The sequence below is a fragment of the Rattus norvegicus genome, chromosome 2 (genome assembly GCF_021556685.1).
Source record: "Rattus norvegicus strain SHRSP/BbbUtx chromosome 2, alternate assembly SHRSP_T2T, whole genome shotgun sequence".
Classification (NCBI taxonomy): domain Eukaryota; kingdom Metazoa; phylum Chordata; class Mammalia; order Rodentia; family Muridae; genus Rattus; species Rattus norvegicus.
The window spans coordinates 234,050,744-234,060,644 of NC_141535.1; the positions used below are offsets into that span (position 1 = coordinate 234,050,744).

The window sequence follows — 9,901 nt, forward strand, 5'->3', positions numbered from 1 at the left end:
AGGACAGGGTCTCTCATTGAACCCGGCACTCACCAAATGGCTAGACAGGCCTGTCAGGCAGCTCCAGGGGCTATACGTACACATGTGTATGTGTGTCTGTGCGTCTGTGTCTGTGTGTGTGTCTGCCCCTGCCCAAGGGTTGGAGACACCTGCACCTGGGCTGGCTTTTTCACATGAGCCTTGGGGATGCAAACTCAGGTCCTCACGCTTGCACACCAGGCTCTTCTTCTCTGGCTGGGGGCATCTCCTATGCCCTACGAGCAGTTGCATTTTAAAATACCTTTCAGTTTATGGGTGCCACATAAATCTTTATTCACTGGGTGTGTGCTCTCTGCAGATGCGTCAGTCACAAGGATACCAAGAGGCTCCAGCACTCCAGCCATTACTGCATTTGCTGTCCAGCAGCTGAAGGAACAGAGCCAGCCTCGGGAATGTATGGCTTAGAAAATGTCCTTGGGGACCTGGATTGACTTTAGTGGCTTAACCGCACCAGGATGCATAGCATTTCCTAATCCAATCATCAGGCTGCTTCCTGATTTAGAACAGCACGGCTAAAGTTACGAGCACCCTGTTCTGAGCATTTATCTTGCTGGTAGTTTTATGCAATTGTGGATAACACTGCATGGGGCATCTCTATGAATACAGTTATCTCCTGTTTCCATTCCCTCGCTCCAGCTCTCAGAAGAAGGATTACTGGCCCGAGGGGGCTTTAAGAGATAAATCTTTTTTGGAGTCTCTCCAGGTCAATTTAGAATACTGTGAGGAGTGACGGCAGGAAAGAAAGAAATGGCATCGAAGTCACACCCTGTGGGCATACTTCAACAGCTCTGGAGTTCTGAGTGTCTAATAATATCAGAGTATTTGGAACTAGGTAGTCATATAGAATAAAGCTTTTAGTGTGTGGGTTTCATGGACACAATAGCTCCTAATATTGAAATTCAGTCTCTGGCTGAATGGCTCAGTGGTAAAAAGGAACTTGCTGCTCTTGCAGAGTTCCTGGTAAACTCATTAAGCAGCTCACAACTGTAATACCAGGTCCAGGGATCTAGCAACCTCTTCTGGCTTTCAAGGGTAGCCGCAACTCACTGTACACAGGTGCACATAATTCAAAATAATAAAACAAATGTCTTTGGTTGTTGCTCTTTTTTTTTTAAAGTTCAGTCTTTAACAAACAGGCCAATAGTGGTGGTTCATGCCTGGAACCCCAGGGCAGAGGAGACAGAGGCAGAGGAATGTCAAGTCTGAGAGGAGGTCACCTTGCAGTAGTGAGACTCTATGAGCAGAAGGGAGTCTCTGTTAATGGGCATTGGGATAAGACAGTTCCAAAACCTCTCCTTCAGAAATCAGCTGATTTCTTGACTCATAGGAATGATTGTAAGAGCAAATGTTATCTAGACTAAATAAATGTATTTAAACAGATTTAGGGGGGGAAATTATAGTCTCACCATTCAAATTCTTCACTATTTTATTATTACAAAACTGGAGAGTTATTATTTGGGGAAAAATATAAACTTCAGGCTACTGGAAACAAGGCAGGGAGTGCACACCTTTAAACCCAGCCCCTGGGAGGGAGAGGCACACAGATCTCTGAGTTCCAGGCCAGCCTGGTCTCCACAGTGAGTACCAGAACAACCACGACTATATAGACACCCTGTCTGAAAACAAAAGAAACAAACAAGATACAGAAAAGAACAGTACGTAGGGCAGCAACATTTTTTGAAGTTCCATGATGCTGCGACCTGCAAAGCTTAGGAATTTACAAGGCTGGGGTGTTGAGGGAAGAAAGACCTGTGTATGGAAAGCTGGCATCGGATGGATGGCTGCAAAGTGCTTTGGGGAGTGGACCAATAATTTCCTAGAAGCAACTCCAACCTGGATGTCAATTAGCTCAGATCAGTAGGAGGTATCTATGGGAGAATGGCAAATCTCAGTGGTGGTTGGAGGGGGGGACTGTCCAATCTCAGGAGGAGGGTCTCTCTCTCTCTCTCTCTCTCTCTCTCTCTCTCTCTCTCTCTATCTGTGTGTGTGTGTGTGTGTGTGTGTGTATGTGTGTGTGTGTATGTGTGTGTGTATGTGTGTGTGTGTGTATGTGTGTGTGTATGTGTGTGTGTGTATGTGTGTGTGTGTGTGTGTGTGTGTGTGTGTGTGTTGGGAGGGTGGAGTCTAATCTCAGTAGAAGGTCTATCTGTGGAGCTTCCTAATTTCCCTTGGGGTCTTCTCAGGCTGGGTGCAGTTTTGGGGGAGAGGAAGTGGCAGTCTTCCTTGGTGCATACAATGGCCACATTAGTACTTGGACAGAAAGGCTTCACTGTCCCCTGCGTGTGAAGCTTTGGAGTCTGACCCAGCCGTGCTCACTCATGTCGATAATACCAACCACACACATTCACTGAGGACTTCATCTGCTCTCCACGACGTCCTGAGCAAAACATCTTCTAGAGCATCAGTAATGCGAACCGTTTAGGGTTGCTCTTTTCTATCACAACCATTTAAAGGGTCCAGAGGAAACCGCAGGTCTGTGAACACTGAAGTAAAAGGTGCTTCCATTTCTGCATCTCCACCTCTGATTCTGCAGGGCGACGTGCGGCAGGTGACGGTTTTTAGTGATTGCCTAGTATTTGGAGAAGGTCATTTGTCACAGTGAAAAGCTAGGTTTATTCTCAAACGGAGATCAAGCCACAAATAAGGTTTCCAACCAATGAACAAGCAAACAGAGCAAGCACATTCAATAGCGGATGTGCAAGAACGCCTATTAGTGAAGTAGGAAGCAGGAACAATTCAAACCAGAGAGCGCTTGGTCTGACAAACTCAAGTGTCCTCGTGCGAGATTACAGCTGCCTGGTAAAACCAAGAGCACGTGTTTGCTGTGGGAGAGCTTCGGTTAGACTCATCTTTGGATCTTTGTCACAAGATATTTGAACCCGTTTCTAGTTAGGATGTGGCTCAGCCCTTCGTGTTCGCCTTTAGTCAAAAGACAAAGAAGGTAAGGTTAGTTTGTAGAAAGAAGCACCCATGCTTGAAAGTGATGTCTACATCATGTATGAAAGTGAGTGTCAGAAAAAGTGACGAATCAGAGAAAGATTTGACAGAATAGAATATGTCCGACTCTCAGGAGAACAGAGAGGAAAAGGGAGGCTACTTAACGGGGAGACAGGCAGCACACGAAGGAAAGAGTACAGTGCAGGAATACAGGAGAGTTCATGGGGAGCAGTGCAGTAGAGTTGAGAGGGAGAGTGGAGCAGCGCAGAGAGGGAGAAGGGGGCAGTGTTACTGGGAGAGACAGTACTGAAGAGAACAAGCTCGACACAGACAGAGACAGAATGAGCCAGAAAATGAGGAGGAGCCGGAAGATTAGGAAAGATTGCTAGAGTTAGTATCAGGCCAAATGGTGCAACTCAGAGGCCAAGAGAAAAGTCAGCTGGGAATGGAGATTGAGCTAGAATGTGGGTTGAACCAGCCAGCTAGAGACCAGAAAGAACTAGGAAGGGGTGAGCTTAATTGGGATTATGTCCCAGAGCCTATAACATTATAGACCTAGATAAGAGAGTGCAGAGGCTAGATTCCAGGACTAGGCCTAGGTTAGTAGACAGTGGCAGCAAGCCTCTGAAATGACAATTCTACCAAGCGAATAAATGTTAGTTTTACAGTTCTCCAACTCTAAGGATCTAAATTTTGGTCCAAAGTCTGTATTAGAAGGCATACTGCACGGATTTCGAAGCCAGTTTGTGGGGGCTTCTAATCCCAGTTTTGCCATTTACGAGTTGTGGGACTTCAGGTTGGTTATTTAACAATTTTATACTTCAAATCCTCCACCTATGAAAGGGGACCACTCAAAAAGAGTTGTTGAGGACTTAGGGACATGAGGTTTCTACAGCTTTATATGTACAGTTCCTGACGCACAGAAAATTCTATTAGGTTGGTTGCTGCCGTTATGAATCTGATTTCTCCGCCTCCTCTTTAAATCATAGTTTTTGTTTTATTTATTATATATAAGTACACTGTAGCTGTCTTCAGACACACCAGAAGAGGGCATAAGATCTTGTTACAGATGGTTGTGAGCCACCATGTGGTTGCTGGGATTTGAACTCAGGACCTCTGGAAGAGCAGTCAGTGCTCTTAACCACTGAGCCATCTCTCCAGCCTCCCCCCTACCCCCCGCCTCCTCTTTAAAATATAGCTTCATAGACCACATTAAGGAATCGAAAAGATAACAGACATTCCTACAAATATAATTTGCATTTCCCAACGTACAGTACTGTTACATCCCGACAGAAGGAAAGGTAATGAGATAAAGTGAGAGGAAGAAACCCCTCATTCTGGAACCCAGCTGGCCATCTGTTCCTCTTCATTCAAAAGAGGATGCCTAAGAATTTCCTAATAAATGCCTGCCGGTCCTGATAAAGCAAGATTATCATCTTTGCCAACATTCCCTTCCCAAACCCTTCAAAACAGACACAGTGAGGGTATGAGATGCATGCTATGAATTGTATGCCAGAGCTGTGTGTGGTTTAAGGTTCCTTTTTTATAAGTCAGCTTTTTAAATTTTTTTTATTTATTATATATAAGCACACTGTAGCTGTCTTCAGACACACCAGAAGAGGGCATCAGATCTCATTACAGATGGTTGTGAGCCACCATGTGGTTACTGGGATTTGAACTCAGGACCTCTGGAAGAGCAGTCAGTGCTCTTAACCACTGAACCATCTCTCCAGCTCCCATGATTTAAGGTTTTAATCCTAGCACTTGAGAGGCAGAGGCAAGAGGATCTCAGGTCAAGGCCATTCTGGGCTACGCAGTGAGGACTAGGTTCAGCTTGGGTCGTTTATATAATAAGACTTTTGTCTCAAAAAAAAAAAAAGTAAACGAACAAAACAGAGTGTAATGAAACAAACCTTTAATCCCAGCATTCCAGAGGCAGAGGCAGGAGGATCTCTGTGAGTTTGAGGTCAGCCTGGTCTTCCAAGTTCCAAGACAGCCTTGAATACATAGGGACCCTGTATCAAAAAATAAAATAAAATAATAAAAATAAATGTAAAATCATCAAAACATTAGTTTAAAAATAATGATTGCCTTGAATATTATTTTACATAAATAATTATCGCCAGAAATTGTAGTCAGAACTAGTTGGAGTCACTGATTTCTAGGTGATAAAGCTCAGTTGATTATGTGTGGTCTTAAACTCAAGATCAGAAATAAAATCTAAACACAAGCTGGGCAGTAGTGGCCAGAGTCTTTAATTTCAGCACTTCAAAAAAAAAAAAAAAACAAAAAGAAAGGAAGGAAGGAAGGAAGGAAGGAAGGAAGGAAGGAAGGAAGGAAAGAAGGAAAGGAAAGGAAAGGAAAGGAAAGAAATCAAACCAGGGTGATGTTGATATGCAGATAATGAAAGACACTGAAGGTGGGCGGAGAGGTTGTCCTGTGCTCAGCCTCTCCCCTGGGGACTGTTTCCATAGTGGTTTATTCTGTCAGCAAGCACTTGGCTCAGCTGTGAAAGCACAGTGCACTCTCCGTCCTTACTGAATCCTCAGAATATGCCCAGGTGCCCTCTTGTCTTCCGTTCACCCCCTAAGATGCTCTCTGTGGAAACACTAGTGGGTGTGGTAGAGCGCCCTCAAACCCTTTGCCCTTGTCACGACTAAAGTGTGTCACGACAGTTTTTGAATCCTCCCAGATCTTAAGGGGGAAAAACATCCCCCGGAAGCACAGTCTAATTTTCAACTTGGAACTAAAAGGATGATGAATAGACGTGGGGTAATGGCCTCCTCCATTCCGCACCCAGATTTTAGTTTCTATGTTCCTGTCTCTCACGCTTTTCTAAGAAGTAAAGTCATTTTCATACAATATATTCTGATCATGAATATATCCCCCTCACTCACCTCCCAGATCCTCCCCGCCCTGCCTACTACAAGCACTCCCCACCCCCACACCACATCACAAGAAACAGCCTGGTGCAGTCATGCACGGCTTTAATCTGAGCATTTGGGAGCCAGAACCAGCTGGATCTCTGTGAGTTCCAGGACATCTTCATCTACGTAATAAGTTCTAGGACACTCAGAGCTATGTAATAGAGAGAGGACTTGTCCCAGAGAGAGAGGGGGGGGGGAAAGAGCGAGGGGGTGTGGGGGAGAGAGAGAGAAAGGGAGAGAACAGAGAGACAGACATATGAGAATAAAATAAACAATTTAAAGAGGACAATTATAAAACAAAATGAACACACTAACAAAAGGAAAAAAATTAAGATTACAAAAGCCAAATATATACAAAGATACACACATATATATATATATATATATATACATACCATAAAAACTCAAAATTGAAAACATAATATACAAGCAAAAGACAAAAGACGGGGGTGGGGGAAGCCCTAACAATGCTATATGGAGCCAAAACAAGCAGAACCAAAACAACCAACCAAACAAAAGTCTGCAAAAAATACCTTTGACTTATTTTATGTTGGTATCTACTGCTAGGGGTGGGAGTAGAGGGCTGCCATTAGGTGTGATTCATCCTTCTTTTTAAAATTAATTAATCGATTATTATAATGCTTTTGAAATAGTATCTGTGGTCTACTCTGTATTATGTTATAATTGTGTAAACAGTGCCTTTTAGACTCCATTTTACAGATAGCTTTTGACTCTATTCTGATGGAGGTGAATGACTATAACCCTGGGTGAATCTGTAAACTATCCATGCAGCACAGAATGGTAAATGACTTATTCCTTGGAGTATAATAGGAGCTACTCCATAAATTTATGGGGTGAACTGAGACTGGAGGGGCACTGTAGGGGCACATGGGGGGTATTACAATCATATCTGGGAAACATAGCCTAAGAACTTCCCAGACACACTAGACCCAGGAAAGATTATGACTCTATTACCTGGACCATAAGGCAACACACACAATTGATGTCATGGCCACGCACCAACCTATCATCTGATACCTGCTGTATAAGTCAAGAAGCGGGGGACTTCCTAACTATCCCCTTTCAGCTCAACTCACTGTCTACCCTTAGCTCGGCTGCCCGATCACTCATTCACCTCTCACCTGTCTGGACCTGAACCTGAACCCACCATTTTCCAGTCTCAGAGCCCAACTCACCCTTCACCCTGCATCTGGAACTCTCCAGTTTTATACTCAAACCCTGACTGAGTAGATCCAACTTCAACTTCCTCAAGCCTCTTGCCTGCTTTGTTATTAACACAGTCAATCTGTCTGTCTGTCTGTCTCTCTCTCTCTCTCTCTCAGACTACTTCTAATGCCTCGTAAACTCTGATCAGCTGCTCTAACACGTTGAGCCATTCAGACACACACATGCATATAGATATACAGAGATAGTTACCAGAGGGATAGGAGAGTTAACGTTAGTAGTTGGGAGTGGAATAAGAGACTCGACATTCCTCAGCCAGATTAAAACTGGCTGGATGAAATGACACCTAACTAAACTGCTGCCATGGAAACCACCGAGCCTTGCTCATTTATTGTTATTCAATACATCCTCATACTGTGGAAAGAAACCAGGTGCTGCACTCTCCTCCCTCAAAACAGAGTCAAAGGCCATGTGTAAAAGAGTCTCCTAGAGCAATGTATCCCAGGCATAGTGTGCTTACAACGGATAGGTTTTCCCATAGACCGAGCTAGCCTAAAACTCATTATGTATCCAAAGATGACCTTGAGGTCCTGCTCTTCCTGCCTGAGTGGTGACAGCACAGTTTGCACTATCACACCTGTTCCCTGTAGCGCTGGGTACTGAACCCAAGCCTTCATGTAGTCTACGAGTCTACCAAAGGACCGACATTCCCAGCACCTCTTGTTCTTTCAGTTGAAGCTAGTAGCTTCTACTCTGCTCAGGAAAACAATGTCTGATAGCCAGACATCAGTGGCACATGCCTTTAACCCCAAAAGGCAGGTGGATTTCTGATTCACAGGTCAGCCTGGGTTACAGAGTTCTAGGACAGCCAAGGCTACACAGAGAAACCCCATCTTAAAGCAAACAAACTAACAACAACAACCAAAACAAAAAGATCTTGAAAAGAATGTCTAGGCTTGGAGATTTCAAAACCTACTTTAAGGCTTCAAACTCTCTTCTAGCCCACCACCCACCAGAAGTAGGGAGAAAGAAACGTTAATAGGAAATAGGGGTTGGGAACATGCTTAGAAATGGTTCTTTGGAGCAATTCAAATCTTCATTGCCAGCAGTCCCATCCACTAACAAAACACCAAATCAGCAGCAGCAGTCCAGTATACTCACCAAACATCAAACACGAATCAGTAGGAATGGCTAGATCCAGTAGAAACCATCAGGCCCCCACCTATGAGTACAAGTCCTCAGAAGCAGGAAGAAGCAGTTGGAATACCACCAGAAGTTCTTTGGTGCATTGCTCTCTATGAAGTCACAACAAGCAGCGATCAGCCAAGGAAGCAAGGCAAACCAAGGCAAGAGTGTCATCAGCGAAGACCAGACTCAGCAAAGCCTAAGGAAGACCAGCAAAGAGCCCCAAGGCAAACCAATGCAAGAGCACTGTACACTCTCTGTTGGGTTCTACATACACTCTTTCCAATCATATGTCTGCTCAAGCATCTGCTCCATCAAAACACCACATGCCCATTCACTAGGCAGCTTCCAGGAAAACACTCTGTGTCTGTTCTCAGCAAAACATCCTCACATAAGACACTTTCCAGAAAAACATCACATGAAACAACTGAGTCTCCAACCAAACCAGAAATTCCCACTTCAACAATGGCATTTGATGGCCATTAACAAATAAAATGCTTACTGAGTTTTCGTCTCAGTGGAAGATGCCCACCTTGTGGTTATTTTGATTCAGATTTTGTCCACTGGGTTTATTTACAAGAGTGTATCGTTATTACCTTAAGGAAAGAGGGTGGGACCTGAGACAGGGTCTCACTCTGCAGGTCAGGCTGGCTTGGGATTCCAGACTGCCCACCTCTGCAACCTAAGTGCTAGAATTACAGGGGTGAACCACAAGACCTGCCTTATTATTTCCAGGTTGGTACGAGTTTAGCTGATTAATGCATCTGGGCCCTAGGACAGTCGTTAGCTGTTTTATCAGTTTTTCTATACTCAGCTTTCAGTCAAATGTCCAATGATGATTGGGGAAAGACAAAAACCTGGGTCATAGCAGGGCCAGACTCTCTGTCTGCCTCACAATATATATGGCTATCACTGGGCTCTCTTGGATCTCTTGCAATTCTAGAAGGGTTTGTGAGGCAGACACCCTCTATTCCCTACACTATTGAGGTAAAGGACATGTAGGAACTTTGAATCATGTTGGTCTATGACAGAGCTTGAATTGATAACCTGTTCCTCAAGACAACAGCTAATTTCTCTTTTTATTACAAATTCCTTAGGGCAAATGAGAGATTCAATCAGACAGGGAAAACTGACTGAAAAATAAAAAAGTGGTTTGGTGTGAGGGCTTTGTCCCTTTCAACCAACCTGGTTTCCTTGTGTGTTGTTTGTTTAAAGGTGTTTGTTTGAAACGTGGTCTGACTCCAGATCCTCCTCCGACCTTCTTACTGCAGGAATACAACAGGAGATCTGAGGCAACTCCCATTTTAATCTGGTCTGTTTGAGAGCTAGCTCTGGTGCAGCTCATCCTGAGACTCTTCTTGCTTTGGCTTTTTGTTTGACTTGTTTGAACTTTCTCTCCTCCCACCACTCCCCCACCCTACCTCCGGCTGTTATGGAGCTCCTAGTGTAGACCGGGCTTCCCCTAAACTCACAGAGATCCTCCAGCCTCTGCCTCCCGAGATTAATGATGCGTGCTATCACGCCAGGCTTTGAAATTTTGCCTATTAATAAGCAGCCGAGAGCCACGCAGCAAAGAAAACCAGGAAGTACACAGCCCGCGTCGTCATGCACCCAACACTTTTTGGCCT

At 44.3% G+C, this 9,901-nt stretch overlaps 1 long non-coding RNA gene across 4 annotated transcripts; it reads right to left on the bottom strand.

Moving 5' to 3' along the window:
- Positions 1 to 1,447: 1,447 nt before the first annotated feature.
- LOC108350125 (uncharacterized) lies at positions 1,448 to 9,886 on the bottom strand. Of its 4 annotated transcripts, none has more exons than XR_015672605.1 (4): positions 9,746 to 9,886; positions 9,459 to 9,538; positions 4,890 to 4,991; positions 1,448 to 2,608 (listed from the first exon to the last, which is right to left on the bottom strand). It is a non-coding gene; the product is annotated as an uncharacterized LOC108350125 (long non-coding RNA). The 4 variants fall into 4 exon arrangements; XR_015672606.1 differs by having other exon boundaries at positions 1,448 to 2,958; XR_015672602.1 differs by having other exon boundaries at positions 9,695 to 9,886.
- Positions 9,887 to 9,901: the final 15 nt, after the last annotated feature.